The 16257-nt window shown below is 39.8% G+C and overlaps 1 pseudogene; it reads left to right on the forward strand.

Moving 5' to 3' along the window:
* The first annotated feature begins 2279 nt into the window (after positions 1–2279).
* Positions 2280–3811, forward strand: LOC131831276 (large ribosomal subunit protein uL16-like; annotated as a pseudogene).
* The last annotated feature ends 12446 nt before the right edge of the window (positions 3812–16257 follow it).

Below are 16257 nucleotides of genomic sequence, written 5' to 3' on the forward strand. Positions count from 1 at the left end.
GAATATGTCTTGCCAGCCCTTTCTGGCTTGCCAGATCTCTGTGGACAGGTATGACGTTCTTCTGGTGGGCTTTCCTCTGTAAGTAAGGAGTCATTTTTTCCTAGCGTCTTTCAAAAGATCATACCTACAATTATGATTCCTCAATTTGACTATCAGGTGTTGTGATTTTTTTTTTTTTTTTTTTTTTTGTAAAGTGTGATCTCGGGTGGAGACCTTTCAGCCTCTAGTTACATGAATGCTGGTTCCATTCGTGATATTGGCAAAATTTTCATGAAGAACTTGTTCCACTATATCTTCTTGACTTCTTTCTTTCTCTTCCCCTTCAGGGATTCCAATAATTCTGACTTTGGAACATTTCATGGCATCATTTATTTCCCTGATTCTGTTTTCGTGGTTTCTAAGCTGTTTGATCCAGGATTCCTCCTGATCCTTTCTATCTGTTTGTCTTCCAGATCACTAATTCTATCATCTGTCTCAGTTACCCTAGCTTTGAGAGAATTTAGATTAGATTTGAATTCATTTAGAGCATTGTGAAGCTTTTCCCTGGTAGCTTTCAGCTCTTCCCTAACATTGAAAACATGATTTCTGATAATTTTCAGTTCAGCCCTAATCAGTTCCATTTGGTCATCCATGGCTTTCTTTAACCTAGCTATTGCCTGGATAATTTTTACCCTGAATTCTCTTTCCAACATATTGTTTATGTTGATAGTCGTTAGCTCTGTTGCAGAAGGTCCATCCTCTGTATTTTTCTTCTGTTGGGCATTACTCATCCTAGTCATTTTTGTGGGAGATTACTGAACAGATGTAGCTGGATGTACTGACGGTGATGCAGTCAAGGTGCACCCTGGAACACTTCTGAGCAATCAGGATTCCCCACCTAAATGAGAGACAAAAGAGAAGACAAAGAAAAAGAGAGAGAGAGAGACAGGAAAGAAAGGAAAGATGAAAGAGAAGGTTCAGCCCAAATGGGCCCCAAGGTAAGAGTTATGAAGTATACAAACAAAAACAAACATAAAGACTGATAAAAGTATATGACAAGAGAAAAAAATTATATATATATGCAAATAAAGGAAGAACCTCGTCAAAAAGAACTCCAAGTGTAAGATTTATATAATATCAGGACAAATACAAAAATACAGAAACAGTAGTGGAAGAAAAAGACGGGAGAGTGGTTATAAATTCTCAGTGTGGCAAGGAAGGTTGTTTTGATTCTACCTGGATGTATCTTGATATCTTTGTTAAAGAACTCAACTTTCCTAAGATAAGTGGGTATTAAAAATTGGTTTACTTATAGGGGTACTATTAATTGGGCAGAGGGTATTACTTTGAAGTTTAACTCTCTATGAATATTGGAAAATAAAAATAAAAAGGAATAAACTAGACTAAACTAAACTAAAATTAAAAAAGATAAATTCAAAAAATAGAAATATGAAAGAAAAACATAAGTGTATGTATCAAAAAGTTTAGGTTTGAAGGTTATTATGGAATTTTATGTACTGGACAACTCACTGTGATGGTAAATAGGTTTAAAAAATTATCTATATATCAAAAATAAAAAAAGAACCAGAATAGAGGGAACGAGTAAAAAATAAAGGTCTTCCTATGAAGTAGTGGTGGTTGTTCTCTTGTTCTCTTGTAGACTTTTTTTTTCCTTTCTTGGTTTGTTTTCTGGGGGAGGGACCTGCCATGTGGGTTTTCAGTCAATGATGTTCCCTGAGTTAAGTCCTCCCGCCCCCCTCAAGGTGGTGGGCTCTGAGGAAACTGTTTTTTTTCAGGCTTTTGTTCTCTGGCTGTTTTTATGTTTGTTCACTTTTTATTTCTCTCACCTTGACCGCTTTTGATGTTTTTTGTAATTTTAGAGGAAAACAAACTGCACTTTAACCTCCCTCTCAGACAGAAGCCTCAGTCTGGCTGCAGAGCCCAAATAAGTTCCCCCTTGGTTCCTGGCAGAGCAGGTTCTGAGTCGCGGTCCCTGGGGATGCAGAATCTTTTGCTTGTACCCAAAGCCACAGTAGTGGCGGCTCTCTGGGCAGCTCCAGACTGCCAGAGAGGTTCCACGAAGAAATCGCACACAGATTTTCCTGCTGCCCTGGGCTGGGAGTGCCTGGTTGTCCTGGGTCTAAGAGCGCCCGGCTTGTGCGCACCTCTTTCAGGGGAGGCTGTGGGTCGCGCGCAGGTCTCAGGCTCTGAGAACAGAGCACAGTTCTGAAAGCACCAGGCTGCGCCTTCAGGCACCTCTCTGGGGTTAGAGTTTGGTGCACACGTTAGGTTCTGAAACAATGGCGTGTATCAAAGGGCGCCAGCTGGGCCTTTGTACCTCTCTCAGGGGAGGATAAGGGGCACGCACATCTCAGTCTCTATAGCAGTGCTCACGTGTTCTGTCATTGGGCATGGCTTCCATCCCCTCACAGGAGCTGGACCCCACACGTTCTTGGGCAAGCTGGCAGCTTAGGGACCAAGACCTGGTTTCTCCACCACACTCTCTGACTCAGTGCCAGGGCAGGCTGTCCTGGGACCAGGGACTTAAGCGCCTGTCCCTAGCCACCCCATTTCCCACAATCCCCCCACCCCCGCGATCCTTTGCTCTTTTGGAGTGCTTTCAACCAGTCTCCAAGTTAATGCTGGTCCCCAGACACAGGGCACTCTAGTATTGGGGGTATTACTTTCCAATCTGTAGCCTTTGGTGGCTCCCTCCCCCTTTTGTTTTTCTTCCAATATCAGTCCCCCATTCCCACACTGCTTTACCTGCCCACTGGCGTCTTCTGCCCCCCTAGAGATCCAGACATGTATAATTCTGATCTCAGGCTGATTTCATGGGTGATCAGAGTTCTTTGGTAGATAATCAGCTCACTTCAGGGTACAAGGTGAAAAGCCTTCTCCTCCTACTTCCCTGCCATTTTGTTCTCCCTCTTGTTATATCCTTATCTGATTTTTATATCAAAGTTATGTTGGCTCCCTATAATGATTCCTTCTAGGTATTTTGCAAGATTTTGAGGAAGAATGGTACTAATTCTACTTTAAATGTTTGAAAGACGTCTCCATTGAAGTTGTCTGCTGTGGAATTTTCTGAGTTGATTACTGATTAAATCTCTAGCTCTTTTCCATGGTGCACCACTGAAGATCCTGGTGTACCATGGTGTACCATGGTGTACCATAGGTCAACCTCCTGCCTGGTGTTACCAGTATTGTAATAACAAGGTGTATCCAAAGTCTTGCTTCTGCAGAGGTTTTTTGTTGTTGTTTTGTTTTTGTTTTTGTTTTTGTTTTAATGCCCCAAATCTGCATCTCTTACCTGGAGTGGAAGAAGGCAGATGTAGATGTGTTCCCACTAAGTGGCCACAGGTGTCAGAGGAATATGACCTCTCTTCTGAAGCCCTGGAGGCTGTCTGTATTTGTGCCATAAAGTACATGGTGAAAAGCTGTAGCAAAGCTGGTCTTCACATCTTAGTGCAACTTCACCCCCTCCGTGTCATCTCTAGCAACAAGATATCCAATGCTGTGGCTGATACGCTCCATACAGATATGTGGGGTGCCTTTAGAAAATCTCAGGGCACAGTGACCTGTGTTCACATAAACCATGTCATGATGTCCATCTGTAGGAAGCTGCAGAACAAGGTGCATGTGACTAAGCCCTACACAAAGCCAAGTTCAAGTTACCTGGCTTCCAGAACATCCACATTTCCAAAAAAAGTGAGGTTGTACTAAGTTTAATGAAGATAAATTTGAATACATTATGGCTGAAAATTAGCTCATCCCACAAGGCTATGGGGTCAAATATGTCCTTAATTGTGGCCCCCTGGACAAATGGTGAACTCTGAGCTCATAAAAGCTTCTGCAGTGCCCCTACTTCTTCATGTGCACCAATAACTCTTATTTTCTGTCAAAAAAGAATCTCTTTATTATTGGTTTGTTCAGATGATATATTTCTTCCTGATTCAGTTCTGGTAGGTTGTGTATCTCTAGAAATGTATCTGTATATTTCACATTATGTATTTTGCTGGTAAAAAATTGTTCATGGTAATCTCTTATGCTTATATATAATTCCATAATGTCAGTTTTAATGTCTCCTCTTTCATTTCCAATTTTATTTGAGTTTACTTTTTTTATTAATCTAACTTATTTTTTTGAAGAACCAGCTCTTGCTTTCACTGATCCTTTCCATTGTTTCTATGGTCTCTATTTATTTCTGTTCTGATATTTATTATTTCCTTCCTGCTCTAAATTTTAGCTTAATTTTGTTCTTATTTTCAAGTTACTTGAGATGTAAAGTTATTTTTTATTTGAGATATAAATTTTTAACATGCAGTAATTGCAATAAAACTTCTCAAAACTGACCACTTTATCATTAAATAATGATCATTGCCTTTTGTTGCCATTTTTTACTTAAAGTCTATTTTGCATGGTTATCCTTTTCTTCTGTAGTCTTCATTCACTTATTTTCTATTCTATTTGCTTGAAATGTCATCTTTTTTTTTTTTTTTTTGAGCTTATGTGTGTGATATATGTCTCCTATGGGCAGTACATAATGGGATTTTTCTTCCCTCAGCCATTCTATGTGTTGGGTCCATTATCAAAGGAATAAGACTGAGACAAAGTTAAACAAAGCCTTATTCTATGCCAAGAATTAGAAGTTAGACTGATCAGCCAGGGAAACGTGCCTGAGACAAAGTAAAAGTTATGTAAAGCTTTATTCTATGCCAAGCATTAGAAGTCAGACTGACCGGCCAGGGCTGCCTCCGAAGAGAGCGACACCCCTTGGTCTTACAGGCTAGTTTTTATAGGGCACAATCGCAGACATCTGCATATGTGGCTTTGGCTGATTGGATGTCTCCTACAGGTGTGTTTTAGTAATGGTTACCTGGAACCAATACTAGTAACTGTTGAGGTGTTTATTAAACAACAAAATGGCCTTGTTTTAGGTATGTGTTTTAGTAATAGTTACCTGGAACTGGCCTTGTTTTAGGTGTGTGTTTTAGTAACAGTTATCTTGTTTTAGGTGTTGTGTTTTAGTAACAGTTACCTGGAACCTAGAGCAGTAACTGCTGAGGCTTTTATTAAACAACAAAATGTCTACCTAGGCAACATGGAGTCACTATGGCTAAGTAGGCCCAGGCAGGCCCTAGGGGGTTAACATATTTTAACATGGAATTGACCCCAACATATGCTTTGTGACTAGAAAGTTTAATACATTTGCAACTTATGCAATTATTAATATGTACTACAACGATTACTATCATTTTATCTTTTGTCTTCTGTTTATTTTTTGGTCCCCATTGTTTCTTTCTCTCTCTCTTCTTTTGTAAGCCAATGGTTTTCCATGGTGATTTACTCAGTTTCACATGTTTGTTTGTTCAAGTTTTGCATCCAATGTAGGCATTTGTTCGGTGGTTACCATAAAGTTTACACAATCATTTTTATAGATAAAATAATTTTATTGTTTCTGCTGATAGCAATTTATCTTTACTTGCCTGTAGATGTCTCATCCTTTTATTATTCTCCTTTTATATTTTAATGTTACAATTTATCTTTTTTAAATTTTTTTTTAATTTTTTAACTTTATTTTATTTTTTCAGTGTTCCAAGATTCATTGTTTGTGTACCACATCTGGTGCTCCATGCAATACATGCCCTCCTTAGTACCCACCACCAGGCTCACCCATCCCCCCACCTTCTCCCCTCCAAAACCCTCATTTTGTTTCTCAGAGTCTACAGTCTCTCATGGTTTGTCTCTCCCTCTGATTTCCCCCAATTCACTTTTCCTTTCCTTCTCCTAATGTCCTCCAAGTTATTCTTTATGCTCCACAAGTAAGTAAAACATGGGAAAATTGACTCTCTCTGCTTGACTTATTTCACTCAGCATAATCTCCTCCAGCCCCCTACATGTCTTTTTTTTTAACTTGAGTATAGTTGGCACACTATATATATAACACAGTGATTCAAAATTTCTATGTTATGCTAAGCTAAGCATGGGTGTAGCTATCATTTTTCACCATACAATATTAGTATATTATTGACTATATTCCTTATATTATGCCTTTATTTCCCATTATTTATTTATTCTGTAACTGGAAATTTGTTTTCCCCATTCTCCACATTCTTATTTTTGAGATTCCTTTTAAATTACCATCTTTTTTTTTTTTTTTGCTCTTTTCAAAATTCTTTGTCATTGGCTTTTGCAACTTTAATATACTATATCTTAAAAGAAGGTGTTTTTACATTGAGATAGTAGGACATTTTATTAGCTTCTTGGACTGCATGTTCAGTTCATCCCACAGACTGGGGAGTTCTCAACTAATTTTTCTTTAAATAAACTCTCTGTCCCCTCCTCCTTTTCTTTTCCTCCTGGTTTTTATGTTCACTTTTTCTAATGGAGTCTGATAAATCTTGTCAAATTAATTCAATTAGACAGAAACTTATTTTTATCTCCTTTTTCACCCGAATCATTTCTACCTTTTTATTTTCTAGATCACTAATTATCTCTTCCATCTAATATGCTCTATTTCCAATGTTTTCTATTGCATTTTTTATTTTATTTATTGAGTTCTTCAGCTTCAGACTTTCTGTTGACTTCATCTTTAGAATTTCAATCTCTTTAGTAAAGTATTCCTTCTGTTTATTAATTTTATTCTTGAGGTCATTATATTACCTTGTTGAGTTTTCATGTAGCTGGTGGAACTCCTTTGTAATAGCCACTTTGAATTTATCAGTTAGATTGCAAACTCGATAACTTTGGATTCGGTTGCTGAAAAACTTTCTTTTTTTGTGATATATTACTACAAATTTTTGTCGTGTTTGATAAAATGTTCAATTTTTGTTGCATTTAAAGTATCAAATGTCTTTATTATTTAGGGAAGGCTTTGTTTTCTTTTATTTTAACAGTTCACAGATTGACAGTTATGAACCTCTGTGTTTTCCACAAGGTGGCACACATTTTTTTTTTTTTTTTTCTCCTACCAGAGCTGACTTGCTACTGAAGTTGGGAGCAAAAGCAGCATTATTATTATTTAAAGCTGACAGGAAAAAGAGAGTGAGAGACAAACTAAATAAAAGGCTCTTTTGTACAACTGAAACTAGTTTAACACTGTATGTTAATTTTTCTTATTTAATTTAAGTTAAAAAATCTGGCAGAAAAGTAAAGGGAATCTTGTGGTACAGTGGGGGAAAATATATACTTAACACCCCAGTAGGGGACCCCTGAGTAGTGTTGGGAGTCCCAGAAGTCGATGGTCCAGAATTTCAGGGCAAAGAGCAGGAGACATTATCCTTCAGATTTCATTGCCTATTTCCCTTTCCTCAGTCATTGCAGTCTCTCCTCAAAGAGAGCAGCAAGGCCCTCTAGCTGCGAATTGCTGGGCAGAATCTTGCTCACTGCCTTTACCCTCCACCTGTTTTGTCAGAAAGATCTCTATGTCACACTACTGGAATTTGCACCACTTTTTCTACCACTACTACTCCTGCTGCCTCCAACTTTGCTAACACTCTTCTTGGCTCCACACCATCTTCTGATGTGCAATCCATCAAGTTTCAGGTGCACAAATATATGGATCTTTCAGGCATCCTGCTACACTATTCATAGTTTGTTGTTGTTGTTGTTCCCTTTTGGTTATGGATGCTGAATTGTTTGTTAATCAAAGGGAAGAGAAAAAAGTGATGAGAGACAAAATGGCGGGGAAGTAGGAGGAGGAGGAGACACCCTTTAAACGTGTAACCTAAAGTGAGCTGATTACCTTCCAAAGAACTCCGATCACCCACAAAATCAGCCTATGATCAGAATTATACACGTCTGGATCTCTACTGGAGCAGAAGACGCCAGTGGGCAGGTAAAGCGAGGTGGGAAAGTTGGACTGATATCCAGAGATAAACAAAAGGGGGAGGGAGCCACCAGAGGCGACCCATTTGAAAGTAATATCCCAATTAGAGAGAGGCCTGCGCCTGGAGACCAGCATTAACTCGGGAGTCTGGTAGAAAGCACTCAAAAAGAGCAAAAGATCCCCGCGGGAAGGGAATTGTGGGAATAGGAGTGTTAGGAACAGGGGCTTAAGTCCCCCGACCCAGGACAGCCACCCCTGGCACAGAGCCAGAAAGAGTGTGGCAGAGAAACCAGGTCTTGGTCCCTGAGACAGGAGCACCTGAGAGTGCCTGGGGCCCAGCTCCTGTGAGGGGCTGTGAGCCTCACCAGCCAACAGAAGCACAACCTTCTTGCAGTCCCATGAGTGCCCTGACCTGCTATCAGAGCCCGAGTCCCGCCCCATGACCTCCACTGAGAGAGGTGAGCACAGGTGCCAGCAAGTACTCTCAGACCCCGAAAGACCAGGCACTCCAAGCCAGGGCCAGTGGGAAAATCTCAGTGTGCGATCACTGCTTAGAACCTATCTAGCAGTCTAGAGCTGCCCAGACAGCAGTCTCTGCCCTGGTTTTGGGTACAAGCAAAAAATCCTGCGTCCCCAGGGACCGCGACTCAGAAACTGTGCTGCCAGAGGCCAAGGGGGGATTTATTTGGGCTCTGCAGCCAGACTGAGTCTTCTCTCTCAGAGAGAGGTCAGAGTGCAGTTTAATTTCCTCTAAAACTACAAAAAATATCAAAAGAGGTCAAGGTGAGAGGGAAAAACAAAAGTGAACAAAAATAAAAATCTCAAGAGAACAAAAGTCTGAAAAAAACAGTGTCCTCAGAGTGCATCCCCTTGAGGGGGGCAGGAGGACTTAATTCAGAGAATATCATTGACTGGATGGAACTCAATCACAAGGAAAAGTTCTGAAGGAACTCAAACTCCTGGAAGCTAAAGACCACCTTGCTTAAAAATGCTTTGATCAACCAGGAGATCAAGGAGGAACTGAAACAATTCATGGAAACAAATGACAATGTAGACACTTTGATCCAAAATCTGTGGGATACAGAAAAGGCAGTCCAAAGGGGAAAATACATAGTCATCCAAACCTCCCTCAAAAACATTGAAAAATCCAGAACACAGCAGCTGTCTCTACACCTTAAAGAACTGGAGAATCAACAACAAATCAAACCAACTCCACACATAAGAAAATAAATCATCAAGATTAGAGCTGAGATCGATGAGGTAGAAACCAGAGATACAGTAGAACGTATCAATGAAACTACAAGCTGTTTTTTTGAAAGAATCAATAAGATCGAAAACCATTGGCCACACTAATCCAAAAGAAAAGAGAGAAAGCTCAAACATAAAATTATGAATGAAAAGGGAGAGATCACAACGAACACCAAGGAAGTAGAAACAATCATCAGAAGTTATTATCAACATTTATATGCCAATAAGCTAAGCAACCTAGATAAAATGGATGCATTCCTGGAAAACTATAAACTCCCAGAATTGAATCAGGAAGAAATTGACAACCTGGATAGACCAATATCTACTAACGAGATTGAAGTGGTGATCAAAAACCTCCCAAAAAACAAGAGCCCAGGACCTGATAGATTCCATGGGGAATTCTAAAAAACTTTCAAAGAAGAAATAACACCTATTCTCCTGAAACTGTTTCAAAAAATTGAAGCAGAAGGAGATCTTCCTGACTCTTTCTATGAAGTCAGCATTACCCTGATATCCAAACCAGGCAAAGGAGATCAGCTACCAAAAAGGAGAATTTCAGACAAATATTACTGATGAATATGGATGCTGAGATTCTCAACAAGATCCTAGCCAACAGGATCCAACAGCACATTAAAAAGTTTATCCACTATGATCAGGTGGGATTCATCCCTGGGCAACGAGGATGGTTTAACATTCGCAAATCAATCAATGTGTTACAACAAATTAATATGAGAAGAGAAAAGAATCACATGGTACTCTCAATTCATGCAGAAAAAGCATTTGACAAAATCCATCATCAGTTCCTGATTAAAACACTTCAAAGTATAGGGATAGAGGGAACATTCCTGAACCTCATCAAATCTATCTATGAAAGAACCACAGCAAATATCATCCTCAATGGGAAAAGCTTGCAGCCTTCCCGTTGAGATCAGGAACAAGACAAGGATGACCACTGTCGCCACACATTTTCAACATACTATTAGAAGTCCTAATAACAGCAATCAGACAACAAAGAGAAATGAAAGGTATCCAAATTGGCAATGAAAAAGTCAAACTCTCTCTCTTTGCTGATGACATGATTCTTTATATGGAAAACCCAAAAGACTCCACCCCCAAACTACTAGAACTCATACAGCAATTCAGCAACGTGGCAGGATACAAAGTCAATGTGCAGAAATCAGTGGCTTTCTTATACACTAACAAGGAAAATACAGAAAGGGAAATTAGAGAAGTGATTCCATTTACTATAGCACCAAGAACCATAAGATACCTGGGAATAAAACTAACCAAAGAGGTAAAGGATCTGTACTTGAGGAACTACAGAACACTCATGAAGGAAATTGAAGAAGACACAAAAAGATGGAAGACCATTCAATGCTCTTGGATCGGAAGAATAAACATTGTTAAAATGTTTATACTGCCTAAAGCAATCTATACTTGTAATGCCATTCCGATCAAAATTCCACCACTATTCTTCAAAGAGCTGGAGCAAATAATCCAAAAATTTGTATGGAATCAGAAGAGACCCCGAATTGCTAAGAAAAGGTTGAAAAACAAAAATAAAGCTAGGGGCATCGTGTTACCTGATTTCAAGCTTTATTACAAAGCTGTGATCACCAAGACAGCATGGTACCAGCATAAAAACAGACACATAGACAAGTGGAACAGAGTAGAGAGCCCAGATATGGACCCTCAACTCCATGGTCAATTAATCTTCGACGAAATACGAAAAAATATACAGTGGAAAAAAGACAGTCTCTTCAATAAATGGTGCTGGGAAAACTGGACATCTATGAAGAAGAATGAAATTCGACCATTCTCTTACACCATACACAAAGATAAACTCAAAATGGATAAAAGACCTCAACGTGAGACAGAAACCCATCAGAATCACAGAGGAAAACATAGGCAGTAATTTCTTCGATATCAGGTACAGCAACTTCTTTCAAGATATGTCTCCAAAGGCAAAGGAAACAAAAGCGAAGATGAACTTTTGGGACTTCATCAAAATCAAAAGCTTCTGCACAGCAAAGGAGACAGTCAAGAAAGCAAAGAGGCAACCCACGGAATGGGAGAAGATATTTGCAAATGACAGTACAGACAAAATGTTGATATCCAGGATCTCTAAAGAACTCCTCAAACTCAACCCACATGAAACAGGCAAACATATTAAAAAATGGGCAGAAGTTATGAACAGACACTTCTCCAGTCAAGACATATAAATGTCTATCAGACACATGAAAAAATGTTCATCATCATTAGCCCTCAGGGAGATTCAAATTAAAACCACATTGAGATATCACCTTACACCAGTTAGAATGGCCAAAATTAACAAAACAGGAAACAACATGTGTTGGAGAGGATGTGGAGAAAGGGCAACCCTCTTCCACTGTTGGTGGGAATGCATGTTGGTGCAGCCTCTTTGGAGTACAGTGTGGAGATTCCTCAAGAAGACAAAAATAGAACTTCCCTAGGACCCTGCCATTACACTCCTGAGTATTTACCCCAAATATACATATGTCGTGAAAAGAAGGGCCATCTGTACTCCAATGTTTATAGCAGCAATGGCCACTGTCGCCAAACTATGGAAAGAACCAAGATGCCCTTCAACAGATGAATGGATAAGGATGATGTGGTCCGTATACACTATGGAGTATTATACCTCCATCAAAAAGGATGAATACCCAACTTTTGTAGTAACATGGACAGGACTGGAAGAGATTATGCTGAGTGAAATAAGTCAAGCAGAGAGAGTCAATTATCATATGGTTTCACCTATTTGCTGGATTTTGTCAAATGCTTTTTCTGCATCAATTGAGAGGACCATGTGGTTCTTCTCTCTTCTCATATTAATTTGTGGTATCACATTGATTGATTTGCAGATGTTGAACCAACCATGTAGCTCAGGGATGAATCGCACCTGGTCATGGTGGATAAAATTTTTAATGTGCTGTTGGATCCTGTTGGCTAGGTTCTTTTCTCAAAAGCTTTGAGGTCTTAGAATCCATATTCATCAGTGATATTGGTCTAAAATTCACTCTTTGGTAGGGTCTTTCCCTGGTTTGGGGATCAGGGTAATGATGGCTTCATAGAAAGAGTCTGGAAGTTTTCCTTCTGCTTCAATTTTTTGAAACAGCTTCAGGAGAATAGGTGTTATTTCTTCTTTGAAAGTTTGGTAGAATTCCCAGGGAATCCGTCAGGTCCTGGGCTCTTGTTTTTTGGGAGGTTTTTGATTACTCCTTCAATCTTGTTATTAGATATCAGTCTGTTCAGGTTTTCGATTTCTTCCTGGTTCAATTTTGGTAGTTTATAGTTTTCCAGGAATGCATCCATTTCATCTAGGTTGCTAAGCTTATTAACATATAACTGTTGATAATAACTTCTGATGATTGTTTCTACTTCCTTGGTTTTAGTAGTGATCTCTCTCTTTTCATTCATAATTTTATGAATTTGGGCTTTCTCTCTTTTCTTTTGGATTAGGTGGCCAGTGGCTTATCAATCTTATAGATTCTTTCAAAAAACCAGCTTCTAGTTTCATTGATACCTTCTATTGTATCTCTTGTTTCTACCTCATTGTCAATGTCAATGTTTTTATTGACATCGAGTTACCTTTGAAGTCTTTCTTTCTGTAGACTGTCTCTATATTTCCATTCAATGCTATTTCTAGGATTTTTCCTCTTTGATAGAACCCCTCTTAATATTTCCTGCAGTGTTGGCTTGGTGGTTGCATTGTCTTTTAAGCCTTGCTGGTCATGGAAACTCTTTATCTCTCCATCCATTTTAAATGTCAGTCTTGCTGGATAAAGTATTTTGGCTGCATGTTCTTCTCATTTAGTGCCCTGAATATATCTTGCCAGCCTTTTCTGGCTGGCCAGGTCTCTGTGGTCAGGTCTGACGTTATTCTGATGGGCTTCCCTCTGTAAGTAAGGAGCCTCTTTGCCCTGTCAGCTTTCAAGAGATTATACCTACAATTATAATTCCTCAATTTGACTATCAGGTGTCATCATGGTTTTTTTTTTTTTTTTTTGGAATATATAATCTTGGATATAGACTGTTCAGCCTCTAGTACATGAACGCTGGTTCTATTCACGAGATTGGGAAAATTTTCATGAAGGACTTGTTCCACTATATCTTCTACACTTCTTCCTTTCTCCTCCCTTTCAGGGATTCCAATAATTCAGACGTTGGAATGCTTCATGGCATCATTTATTTCCCTGATTCTGTTTTCGTGGCTTCTAAGCTGTTTGTTCCAGGCTTCCTCCTGATATTTTCTGTTTGTCCTCCAGATCACCAATTCTATCTTCTGTCTCAGTTACCCTAGCTTTGAGAGAGTTTAGATTAGATTGGAACTCACTGAGAGCATTGTGAACCTCCTCCCTGGTAGCTTTAAGCTCTGCTCTAACATTGTGAACATGCTGTCTGGTGGCTTTCAGTTCGGCCCTAATCAATTCCGTTTGGTCATCCATGGATTTCTCCAACCTAGCTATTGCTTGGATAATTGTTAGCCTGAATTCTCTTTCCGAAATATTGTCTATGTTGATAGCCGTTAGCTCTGTTGCCGAAGGTCCATCCTCTGTATTTTTCTTCTGTTGGGCATTCCTGCTCCTGGTCATTTTGGTGGGAGATGACTGAACAGATGTAGCTGGATGTATCAACTGTGGGTGCACCCTAGAACACTTCTGAGCAATCAGGATTCCCCACCCAAACAAGAGAAAAGAAAAAAAAAGAAAAAAATAAGTAAAAAAAAAAAAGAAAGTAAAGAAAAAAAGAGAGAGAGAGAGAGACAGGAAAGAAAGGGAAGATGAAAAAGAATGTTCAGCTCAGATGGGCCCCAAGGTAAGATTTATGAATAGAAAAACTAAAACAGACAAAAAGACTGATACAAGTATATGACAAGAGAAAAATATATATATATATGCAAATAAAGGAAGAACCTCGTCAAAAAGAACCCCAAGTGTAAGATTTATATGCTATCAGGACAAACACAAAAAACACAGAACCACTGGTGGAAGAAGAAGATGGGAGAGTTCTTATAAATTCTCAGTGTGTGCAAGGAAGGTTGTTTTGATTCTTCCTGGATGTATCTTGATATCTTTGTTAAAGGACTCAACTTTCCTAAGATAAAGGGGATTAAAAATTGGTTTACCTATAGGGGTAATATTGATTGGGGAAAAGGGATTACTTTGAAGTTTAACTCTATATGAATATTAAAGGATAAAAATCAAAAGGAATAAACTAGACTGAACTAAAATAAAATTTAAAAAGAGGAATTCAAAAAAATAAAAATGGAAAAGAAAAACATAGGTGTATGTATCAAAAAGTTCAAGTTAGAAGGGTATTATGGAATTTGATGTACTGTACAGCTCGCTGTGATGGTAAATAAGTTTAAAAAATTACCTATGTGTAAAAAAAAATAAATAAACCAGAATAGTGAGAACTAGTGAAAAATAAAAATTTTCCTATGAAGTAGTGGTTGTTCTCTTGTAGTCCTTTCTTTTTTTCTCTCTCTTTTTTTTTTCTTTCTTGGTTTGTTTTCTGTGGAGGGGCCTGCCACGTGAGCTGTCAGTCAATGATGTTTCCTGAATTAAGTCCTCCAGCCCCCCTCAATGGGGTGGGCTCTGAGGAAACTGTTTGTTTGTTTGTTTGTTTTCAGGCTTTTGTTCTCTGGCGCTTTTTATGTTTTTTCACTTTTTTTCTCTCACCTTGACAGCTTTTGATGGTTTTTGTAGTGTTAGAGGAAAACAAACCGCATCCTGATCTCCCTTTCAGAGAGAAGCTTCAGTCTGGGTGCTTAGTCGAAATAAGTTCCCCCTTGGCCTCTGGCAGAGCAGGTTCCAAGTTGCAGACCCTGGGGACGCAGGATCTTTTGCTTGTACCCAAAGCCAAGGCAGTGGCGGCTGTCTGGGAGCTCCGGACCATCACAGAGGTTTCAAGTAGCAATCGCACACTGAGATTTTCCTGCTGGCCCAGGCCAGGAGTGCCTGCTCTTGCTGGGTCTGAGTGCCTGGCTTGCGCACACCTCTTTCAGGGGCGGCTATGGGTCGTGCGCGTGTCTCAGCCACTGAGAACGGGGCGCATGTCCAAAAGCACCAGGCTGGGCTTTTGCACACCTCTGTAAAGGGAGAGTTTGGGGTGCTTAGCTTAGGCTCTGAAACAATGGCGCGGTTCAAAGAGCGCCGGCAGGGCCTTTGTAATGCTCTCAGGGGAGAATGAGGGACATGCGTGTCAAATATCTCAGGCTTTGTAGCAGTGCTTGTGTGTTGTGCCCACCTGCGTGGCTCCCATCCCCTCACAGGAGCCATAACCCATGCATTCTCTGGTGTGCTGGCACCTAGGGACCAAGACCTGGTTTCTCCGCCGCACTCTCTCTACCTCAGCACCAGGGGAGGCTGTCCTGGGACCAGCGATTTAAGCCCCTGTCCCTAGCAGCCCTGATTCCCACAATTTCCCGCTGTGATCCTTTGCTCTTTTGGAGTGCTTTCAACCAGTCTCCAAGTTAATGCTGGTCCCCAGACACAGGGCACTCTTGTTCGTATTGGGGTATTTCTTTCCAACTGGTCGCCTCTGGTGGTTCCCTCCCCCTTTTGTTTATCTTCTGATATCAGTCCCCATTATCACTCCTCTTTACCTGCCCACTGGCATCTTCTGCCCCTTTAGAGATCCAGACGTATATAATTCTGATCTCAGGCTGATTTCATGGGTGAATGGAGTTTTTTGGTAGGTAATCAGCTCACTTTGGGATACAAGTTGAAAAGGTGCCTCCTCCTACTTCCCTGCCATCTTGTCCCCCTCTAGATTTTTCAATATTTTTTGAGAGAGGCTTGAATGGCTATGTATTTCCCCCTTAGGACCGCCTTTGCTGTATCCCATAAGTTTTGGACCAAAGTGTCTTCATTCTCATTGGTTTCCATGAATTATTTCAGTTCTTCTTTGATCTCCTAGTTTATCCAAGCATTCTTAAGCAAGGTGTACTTCAGCTTCTAGGTGTTTGAGTTCCTTCGGAACTGTTCCTTGTGATTGAGCTCCAATTTCAAAGCATTGTGATCTGAGAATATGAAGGGAATGATCTCAGTCTCATGGTATCAGTTTAGTCCTGATTAGTGACCCAGTATGTGCTCTATTCTAGGGAAGGTTCCATGTGCAATTGAGAAAAATTAGTATTCTGTTGTTTTAGGGTAAAATGTTCTGTATATATCTTT

This window comes from Mustela lutreola, chromosome 5, assembly GCF_030435805.1.
Source record: "Mustela lutreola isolate mMusLut2 chromosome 5, mMusLut2.pri, whole genome shotgun sequence".
In the NCBI taxonomy this organism is placed as follows: Eukaryota; Metazoa; Chordata; class Mammalia; order Carnivora; family Mustelidae; genus Mustela; species Mustela lutreola.